Below are 9,593 nucleotides of genomic sequence, written 5' to 3' on the forward strand. Positions count from 1 at the left end.
TGAAGTCTTTTCTTCTTTTATCTTTTGCTTCTGTTGAGACTGTGTACAAGGTTTTGATCATGTACTTTTCTACTATTTCATCAACTCTAGTTTAAATGTGATCTATTCATCTACATATCTACATAGCCAAAGGAAGTTCTGCAATCTCCAGGTAAAAAAAATCTTCGTAAGTTTCAAAGGGATTACAATCAGGTAAATGTGAAAAAACTGTCATGAAGTTTCGAAGGGACTGCAATGTACAGCGAGTCTGCAATCAGTATGTGAAGCGTTTTCTTTCTAGGAAATATTCAGATCAATTTTCGCTCCATGATTGCAATATTTCTTGAAGGAATGATGCCAGCCAAATATATAGGGGTGTGTAGTAGTGATTTTGAAAAAGGGGTGTTTAGCCCAAACCTTTGAATGCTGAACATTGCCTCCTCCGCCTGCTTTTGCCCACCGGCCTCACCATCTCCGCCCTTCTTGTCCATAATGACCATCTTGTAGCTTCCCCAAACTACACACCCTTACCCCTCCAGCTTCACTGGCCTGGCCATAAACATAGGCAACATTATATGACCGCCTTTTTGAAGAGTACGTCTATCAAAGAATAACTTATTAGAGTACCTGACAAAGCTCTCTCTTTGAAACTCATGCTCATGAATTTTCAACAAAGACTTTAAATTATTGGGGCGTTGGGGTTAAACTAGATAAATCTGAAACATACATGTATCAAGTATGATAACCATAAAGAATGGATGTCTTAAAATTCATGACTATAACCCTAGGGGATGTGGGACTGTGGGTTTGAGAAAAACCCTCAATCCTAGAATAAAGATTTAAAAATAAATAAATAAGTAAAAATTAGTAGTATACACCCATAATGTCAATTGTTATTTTTTATACTTTGTCAAGAATATAGCAAATAGATCAAATCAAGGGGACAATGATGCTAAGTGCATTTTGAAATTTATTTTATTGTCTAAGTCAAGCGTTTAAGATATACATGCTCTAACTTGAGGGAGAGTGTTGAGACATAAAAGAGTTAGGAATTTTATATTACTTTGTAATTGTATTGTACGACGTTGTAATTTATTAATATATAATTTGTAAATGTTTTATGTGTAGGATTAGAAAAGTTGGTGATAAACAAGGATTTTCAAATTTAACCATGCTAGCAAAAAAACTAACCTTACGATTAGAACTAAAACTTTGGAAACTCCCATAACGATGGTTTTTAGTAGATCCCGAGACATTAAATATGAATTTACTCAATTTAGTGGTACAATTTGTGGGTCAAGGCCCAAGTAGAAAGTGAGTTATTTGCAACGCAAAACATTGTTAAAAAAGAATTTTTATATTTAAAGAATGTTCAATTAACAAATGCCTCCGTAGCATAGTGGTAGTGCGTTCGCTTCGTAAGCGAAAGGCCGCGAGTTCGATCCTCGCCGGGGGCTACGTATTTGTGTTTTCCTCAAATTTTTGCTACCATTCATTCTTTTTCCTTTTTTTTTTTGGGTTAGATTCTTGAAATTTCAAATAATACTTGTATATATAAACTTTTATTCCCCTTTAAAAAAAAATTAATTCTGATTGGTCATATGAATCTTTTAATCATTTTTTAAGATTAAATTTCGGCGATTCAATAGCTAGGTAGTAGCATATGATCTAATTACAAGTAAGATTACTAGTGTAATGTTAAAGTTAGTGTAAATCATAATACTATTCGGATTCATTAAGTATTAAGCTTAACCCTGGCCTATACAATTATATTACTCGGTATTAGTTAACTTCCGATTATTAAATCTTAACCCAATACCATGCATGTAGTTAATTTTAGAGTTTATGTACAAATTTTGCCGTATACAAAAGTACGTTCGAAATTGCTCCTATCATCAAAAGCATGCCCTTTGGAGGTGCAATATTCTCTCCCTTCCGTCCACCATGATATGCACATTATGCATTATGTAGCAATTTTTGCACTTTTTCAAAAATTGGACTATAAGAGCAAGGCTTATATTACAAAGCTACAATAAAACAAGACAATACATGTGATCCTTTGTTTTTCTATACATAGTCAAGATAATAACAAATTTAGATCGTCCTCTAATGCATAAAGACTGAGCCACCATATATGACTTTGAGTGTATCAAACTATAATATAGCGAATCATTCATAAACAGTCATATATGCGTATATCACTATATCTATCATCATAATCAAATGCACGGTCCACAAAAGTAATCTAAAATAGGTCGTCAATACTTCCTTTTCAGTTCTCAGCCTTGCTTTGAAATATTAATTAGGGTGCACGGTGCACCTGTATTACGAGTATTGTACTACATACCTAGTAGTCAAGGAAATTAATTACAGGGTGATCTTAAGCATACATGATACATGTACTATATAGGTTTTGCTTCATTCTTTTCTTATTGGATGGCAGGAATTACTACTTGATTCCAACTGTTTTGAAATAATGATTACACTTTTCTTTTGATCCGAGTTAGAGTAAAGTTACACATGTACTTTTCTAGGTTGAGATATATGACCCACAACACAACTAATTTCAGCTCGAAAAGCCGTGAACAAGCTCAAATTTTGTTAACAATTGTATTTAATATATAAAAGTATAATATAATCTCTAACTTAAATTAAAATTACTATTAAAATATATGTACACTTGCTAAGAACCTCAAAAGAAATAGCAAAAGGTATGATAGTCATACAAATATGCTAACATAAAGTGGTTATAATTTTTGAAGCTAGGTCAAATTTTAAAATAAGTTGAAAGTGAGAATGAATTGTTTTAAGCTCAAAAACATCCCTACCTGACTACTTCCTTATAAATTTATAATGTATTGATTTCGCCATTAAATTAAAGATAGACAAAATGTATGTTATGATTTAGCCACTAAAACAATAGATTCAATAATTAAAATTGCTCCTATTCATAAGAAATCTCCCATTAAAAGATCAAATAACTAACAAAAGACTTAAATTTGTTGAAAAAGACTATAGGTGTTGTCTATCTCTAGCATGTTATCTGTGGATATGGTCTAACAATCCTCCGGCCCTCACACCACCGTCCCCGCGGCCCCGCCCCTCTAAATTTCGGCGGAGGAGAGAAGATGTTAGATGAACACGGAACTCTAAACTGTCCATTTTATTCCAGTGAGCAATAGTACTGCATTACGTATGTGAGGCAACAGGCAAGTACAGAACGGTGGCATGCTTTGGATTGCTTTCTGAGAGTGTATGTACTAGTGTTTTAATTTTTGGTGTCTAGAGTGTTTTAAAGGCGGGTGATGAGAATCGATCCCAGGATTATTTAGAATTGGAGAAGAAGCTTAACCAACCGAGCAGTCCCACGTACTGAGAGTGTAGCACTGTAGATATATATTTTTTCTTTTAAATTATAAATTTTAAGTTTTTGGGAAATTATGTTAAATATTCACATGTTATGTAGTTGAAAGTCTTATAAAACTAGGTTAGTCCAGTGCGATACACGCTTTTAGTAATATAACTTTTGCTCTTATGTGTGCAATATAAATATTTTTTTTTTGAGGAAGCGTAATATAAATAATATAAGAGAAAACATAATAAATAATGATCTCTCTTATTAATAAAAATTGAGCTAAAATAAAAAAAATTACGTTAAATATTCTAATTAACTTCATTATTAAAATAAAATTAAAGAAATGTTAGCATCTATCAGTTTAGTGGTTTTTGATTCATTATATAAAATTTGAAAAATTAATAAAGAGTATAAAATTCAAACTCATACCATCACTAATAAAAAGTAGGAAAAAAAAATCTATATAGGAAGAAAGAAGGAAAACGGAAGAGACCAATAACCAATTTTATTATTTTTTTTTTTACCTCCATAGGAAATTTTGTAGTTAGTAAATTTAGTCATAAAAGTTTTTAGGCCCTGTTCTTTTGAGTTGTTCTGCTGAAATCTGCTTTGCTCTGCTCTATTCTACTTTGCTGAAATCTGCTCTACTCTACTCTGCAGTGTGTCTTCTCTACTAACCCCTGCTCTGCTGTACCTAGAAGCTCAAAAGACAGGGCTTTAATCTACTTTTTCAAACATTAGCTTTATCTCAAAATGGAGAAAAAAAAGGATGATGTCATTTATAATTTTGGAGGGAAATTTTCTTATAAGGAGCTAACACATGGCAGCGGTGATGTCATTTATAATTACTTTAGTATAAGTTATAGATTTATATACATTTAATTCAATTACTAGTGTGTGACCCGGGCTTTGTTCCAGGTGATACTTTGAATAATTTCATTTTTTATTTTTACTTTTATATTAGATGTTTTAAAAGTCTTGTTGATTTTTTTTAAGTAAATTAGAATGCTATGACAATAATAACTTATTTTGGATATATATATATATATATATATATGTATATATATATATTTTAAATTGTACATTCTAATACTTGTATGTATTTAAACATTAATGTGGATTAATTAAGCATGATTTATTTCTAGCTAAGATGGTACATACATATGGTTTCATTCAATGAGGTTTGGGGTTCAAATCTCTTTGTATGCATTTAATATTGTGCATTGATGCTAAAGGTTATTGAATGATGATGTGGCGTGATACTTGTGTAAGAAGGAGTACACATGACATATAGACAATTTTAAAAAACGCCTTTTAATATATATAGATAGATGTACCGTTCAAAAGATTGATATGGGCATTTGGCAAAATACATGTCTATAGGGGTAAAGGTAGTATATATAACTTTATGAATTTTGAATTTAAAAAAATTCAAAGGGAGTAATTTTTAAATTATATTTACTTGTAGTTTACGTGCTCTGTCCATGTTTCTTTGTTTAATTTGTCACCTGTAAAATCGATTCTAAGAGATTTCAATGGAAATTGAATATGATATTTTAACGGTTTTCTTTTTATATTTTGTTCAAAACATAGTCATGCGGGATCGTTTTATAAATATATCTTGATTTTAGTTTTCAAATAATAATTCTATATTTTGTAATACTCCATTTATTTCTGTTAGTTAGTCTCATGTAAAATTTTTTGACTATTAAAAATTAGAAAAAATCTTCTACATTTAAAATCTTCATTTTTGTTTGTTAGTCCCATTTCGATCTCTCTATATATAAGAATAAACATATTCATATGATATCTAGTTTTATTCGTCTCGAGAGTACATTATCAATATTTAAATTTTTATTTTTTATTTTTTTTATATATAATTTTTGCTAATATTTAAAGGTATTTGCGATCAAAGATTTGTATCGATATATGTAAATGAGACTAACATTATAAAATAGAGAGAATACATGATTTGAGATAATTTAGTTACAATATCACACTGAAAACTGTACAAGAAAAACAAATTGGGAACTAAAGGTATTAAGGGAGTGGTAGTGTCTACTTTCCTTTTAGGAATCAATGCATTTATGTTTGGTTTAAGTCTAATAGTTCCCTTGTAATTACTATATCTACCCAAAAAATACATAATTAAATTACTATGACCTAATTGGCAAATAATTATTCTATATTTTAAAATTATGAGAGTAATTACTTTGAGGTTCTTGAGGGTAGATTTGAAATCAAATTTTATCTTCATAATTTGAAAAATTCCTAATAATTTACTAGATATGCAAAAAACGAAACAATTATAAACACACAGAACAACTAATTTTGTCGAATATGTCACACATAAACATGAAAACACTCCTGCATATTATGTCCTAATACATTGGCTACATACTATGACCCTAAATGAATTACAATATATTCTTTTTTATGATCAGAATGGTTTGACATTTATGTAAATAATTTACCTAATTCTTGACTTTAGTTAACCAGACCAAGCTTGAATCTTACACCACTGAAAGCCTAAACACGTTTAAAATGTATATCAGGTTATGTGATCATATCTTCAGCTAGTTATATTGTATGATATTATTATTTTAGTATTTATTTTTCAATATTAGGTTTTATCTCAATAAATTTTGTTGTATATAGTCGGCGATATCGAATCTACGCTTTCTTGTTGATGTGAGATAACTCAACTACTTGGAATCAAAGTATTACGAGTATACATGCTCAAAATGCATTTATTATATATTGTCAATTTTCAAAATTGCTAGGGACCAAATTAATCATAAAGATGTTGATCTTGTCAAAAAAAAAAAAAAAAAAAAAAAACCTTTAATTTTATCTTTTGACTCGTTCTATTAAATTAATCTCAAAGTATATTTCACTGTATTTCTCATTCATCACAAAACGGCCGAATACATATATTTATAGCTAGGTATGCTTAGTGGGTAAGGCCAAATATTCCTAAGATATTTCACAATATATTCGAAGATATCTTTTCAAAATACACACAATTATCATATTCCCAAAATAATCCCAATACCCCCTCAAGTTGGAGCGTACGGATCTCGGACACCCAACTTGGCGGAAAAGAAACTCGAACTTGAATTTTCCCAAAGCCTTAGTAAAAAAAATTATCGGCCAACTGAACCGTCGTAGAGACATACGAAGGTTTAATTGTTCCATCAGTAATCGCATCCCTAACAAAATGACAATCTGCTTCAATATGTTTCGTCCGTTCGTGGAACAACATATTCTGTGCAATATATAAAGTTGACTGACTTTCACAATATATAAAGCCTAGGTGATAGGTTAGATCAACCTTCGGCTTGCCTCCATCTCCACCCGTCATCACTCAAAGATACACACACCGAAAAGTAAAAAAAAAAAAAATTGAATATGTGAACCCTCGCAATAAAACTCACAGTAATGAACGATGTCTATGAAAAATAACGTTGAAAAATTTTTGGATCTTACTCAGGCTCTGATACCATGTTAAATTACTCTCAACGTATATTTCACTGTATTTCTCATTCATCACAAAATGACCGCATACATATATATATATAGCTAGGTAAGCTTGGTGGGCAAGGCCAAATATTCCTAAGATGATTCACAATATATTCTAAGATATCTTTTCATAATATACACAATTATCGAATTCCCAACATATATCCCAATATGTTCATTTATAAATGTTTTATTTTATATATAGATGTCAAACTAGCTTAATGTTTAAGATATTGATTGGTGATACTTAAGGTTTAGTTAAGATCGAATATGCATGTCTATGTCTTTATTTTTTCATCGAATATTCGTATGTATTGATCATCATACATACTCTTTTAGTATTTATTATTGTTAAAGGTCGGGTGTGCTATATATACATTCATATGATTTTCACTTATATAAACTTGTAAAAAAATTGTCGTAGATAACAACATTCGAACAAAATATAAGCATGCGAGCGACAGCACCTGATTCAAGACTTGTCATCACCAGTTTCTTTAGATAGGATTAATATACGAGCGAGCTTGCAGTTGGTAAAACATTGGCCTCATTAAATTTATAGCTGATTGGCAATAATGTTGCATGTTATCTTCTTACATGTGAATGAATATTGATAATTTATTGGCAAAAATTTCTCATGTGTATAGAAAAAGGTTGTCCTACTGCGCCAAAAGAACAGCGATAAGGTAACTAATAATTAATATGGAGTACAAGTATATATTAGGTGAATAGGTTACACATACTTCTTATCCATTTTTTTTCGACTATATTTAAATTGCCTTATTTTTCTATCTGAGTTTGCCAAAAGAAGTGGTATCAAAACCGAAGATTGTTTGGGCTAGAAAAAGTTGTGTACGGTAAGTGATGAAACGAGCCGAGGTTTTAAGTTCAGATGTCTGGTACTCCCTAAATCGATTTCTTAATTCTTATCAGTTTTATCTGACTTATATTTTTAATTTTTTATGAGAGCTTTTTAAGTTAAATTCGGCAAATAAGGAATAATAATATTTACAATAATCATTATTACGGACTACGGAGTACAAGTAATATGCTTGAAGCCTTGAACATACGTACAGTACTTGGTATGCTCGTAGATACTCTAGCCACATAACTAAGCTAACACGTTCCACTCATTAGGACGTACTCTATAATGCATATATATAGTACAACTAATAAAGTTCAAAGTTCAGAACCAATTATCAGCACTAATGATTGTAACTAGCTAGTCATGCTATGCAGTAAACTTCTCAACTTTATCCAAACAAAAGTAAATAGGGTACTTCGTAACTTTTAAATTCTCGCCAAAAATGTTTAGACATTTATCTTTACCTAATTTGTTTTTGTTTGTATATATTCCTGTTTCATTATTATCAACACTAATAGTAAGTACTAGTGTCCGTAGGATGTTTTATATATCCAAAGATCAGATGACAATCAAGATCTACATTCTGCATGCGTAATTGCGTATATATATTAGCATAACTAATACAAAGTAGTACTTTATATAACATCTCACAGATCAACCTGAATCTTACACGAACGCATGTGATCTATGCACCATCAAAGTTTACACCCCTTGAAAAGACTACATAAATTATATATTGACTTATTTGACTATACATATTGTGCCATACTTGCAATTGTTATAAATTTATAACTCTTTACCTATTTTCAAAATATATAAGTAAAGATCAAAATTTAGAGAAGTAGGTTTGGAGCTTATTCTTCACCAGATTAACATGAAAAATATTATAAATATCTTCACTAAAGTAAAATGTTATAAACCTAGAATGAATAAGATGTAAAAGTTGATTAGATCTATATGATACATACATACATGCACATGTTAACGGCAAATTAGAATTTTATATTAATCAAAACATGCATGTAGATTTGATTATGGACCTAAGTTTTACCTCAATTATATTATATTCTAAAATTTAATTGAAGAGTGAAACAAACAATTTAGACATCAACGTCATGGCAAAAATGTAGGCGACATCACAAGTTTAATGATATAAGACGAGTGGCATGCTGTCATGGTTATGATACGGTAGTGATGTGACAAAATCTTAAAATCTACCCCGGCGTCCTAGACATCAAAGGTAGCTTTGACAAAAACAAAATATAATAGTTATAAATATAAAAAAATTTAAGAAAATAATAAACAACTCAAACAGGTAATGATACTGCAACAAAACAAATGTTACGAGACTACAAATATACTCCCTCTATTCTCGGTCTAGCTATAGATTTAGAAGTCACAATACTTTTTAAATCATAATAACAAGACAATTATTAGTTATACACAGGAGGGTAATATAGTTACTATCATTAGTGTGCCGGTTCAATTTATAAGATTCTTTTTATATAAATTTAAAATTGATTGGTATTTAATAGGAAGTACAAAGTAATCTTAATAGTGCAATACAAAAGGGGGTCAAATGCTTAAATAATCTAAAATTATTAAATTAGATCATTTAGAGAGAACGAAACAAAAAAGATATATGTATGTTATTACTTTCATTCTCATCATAGGTCAAAGGATTTATGCTTAGCAGTTACCACAACATACATGTTGTTTGGGTCCAATTTAGTCAAAATTGGGCCTGAGCACTAAATGATCCAATTAAAAGCCCAAGGTCAAGGTTCAACTCTCCAATTGCTCAAAAGTCAAAAGTCAGCCCACAAAGTAAGCCAATTGGGCTAAAGCCCAACCTCTCCAAGTATGATGAGG

At 30.4% G+C, this 9,593-nt stretch overlaps 1 non-coding gene across 1 annotated transcript; it reads left to right on the plus strand.

Moving 5' to 3' along the window:
- Positions 1 to 1,364: 1,364 nt before the first annotated feature.
- Positions 1,365 to 1,436, plus strand: TRNAT-CGU. Its single transcript has one exon. It is a non-coding gene; the product is annotated as a tRNA-Thr (tRNA).
- Positions 1,437 to 9,593: the final 8,157 nt, after the last annotated feature.

Source organism: Chenopodium quinoa, unplaced genomic scaffold, assembly GCF_001683475.1.
Source record: "Chenopodium quinoa cultivar QQ74 unplaced genomic scaffold, ASM168347v1, whole genome shotgun sequence".
Lineage (NCBI taxonomy): Eukaryota > Viridiplantae > Streptophyta > Magnoliopsida > Caryophyllales > Amaranthaceae > Chenopodium > Chenopodium quinoa.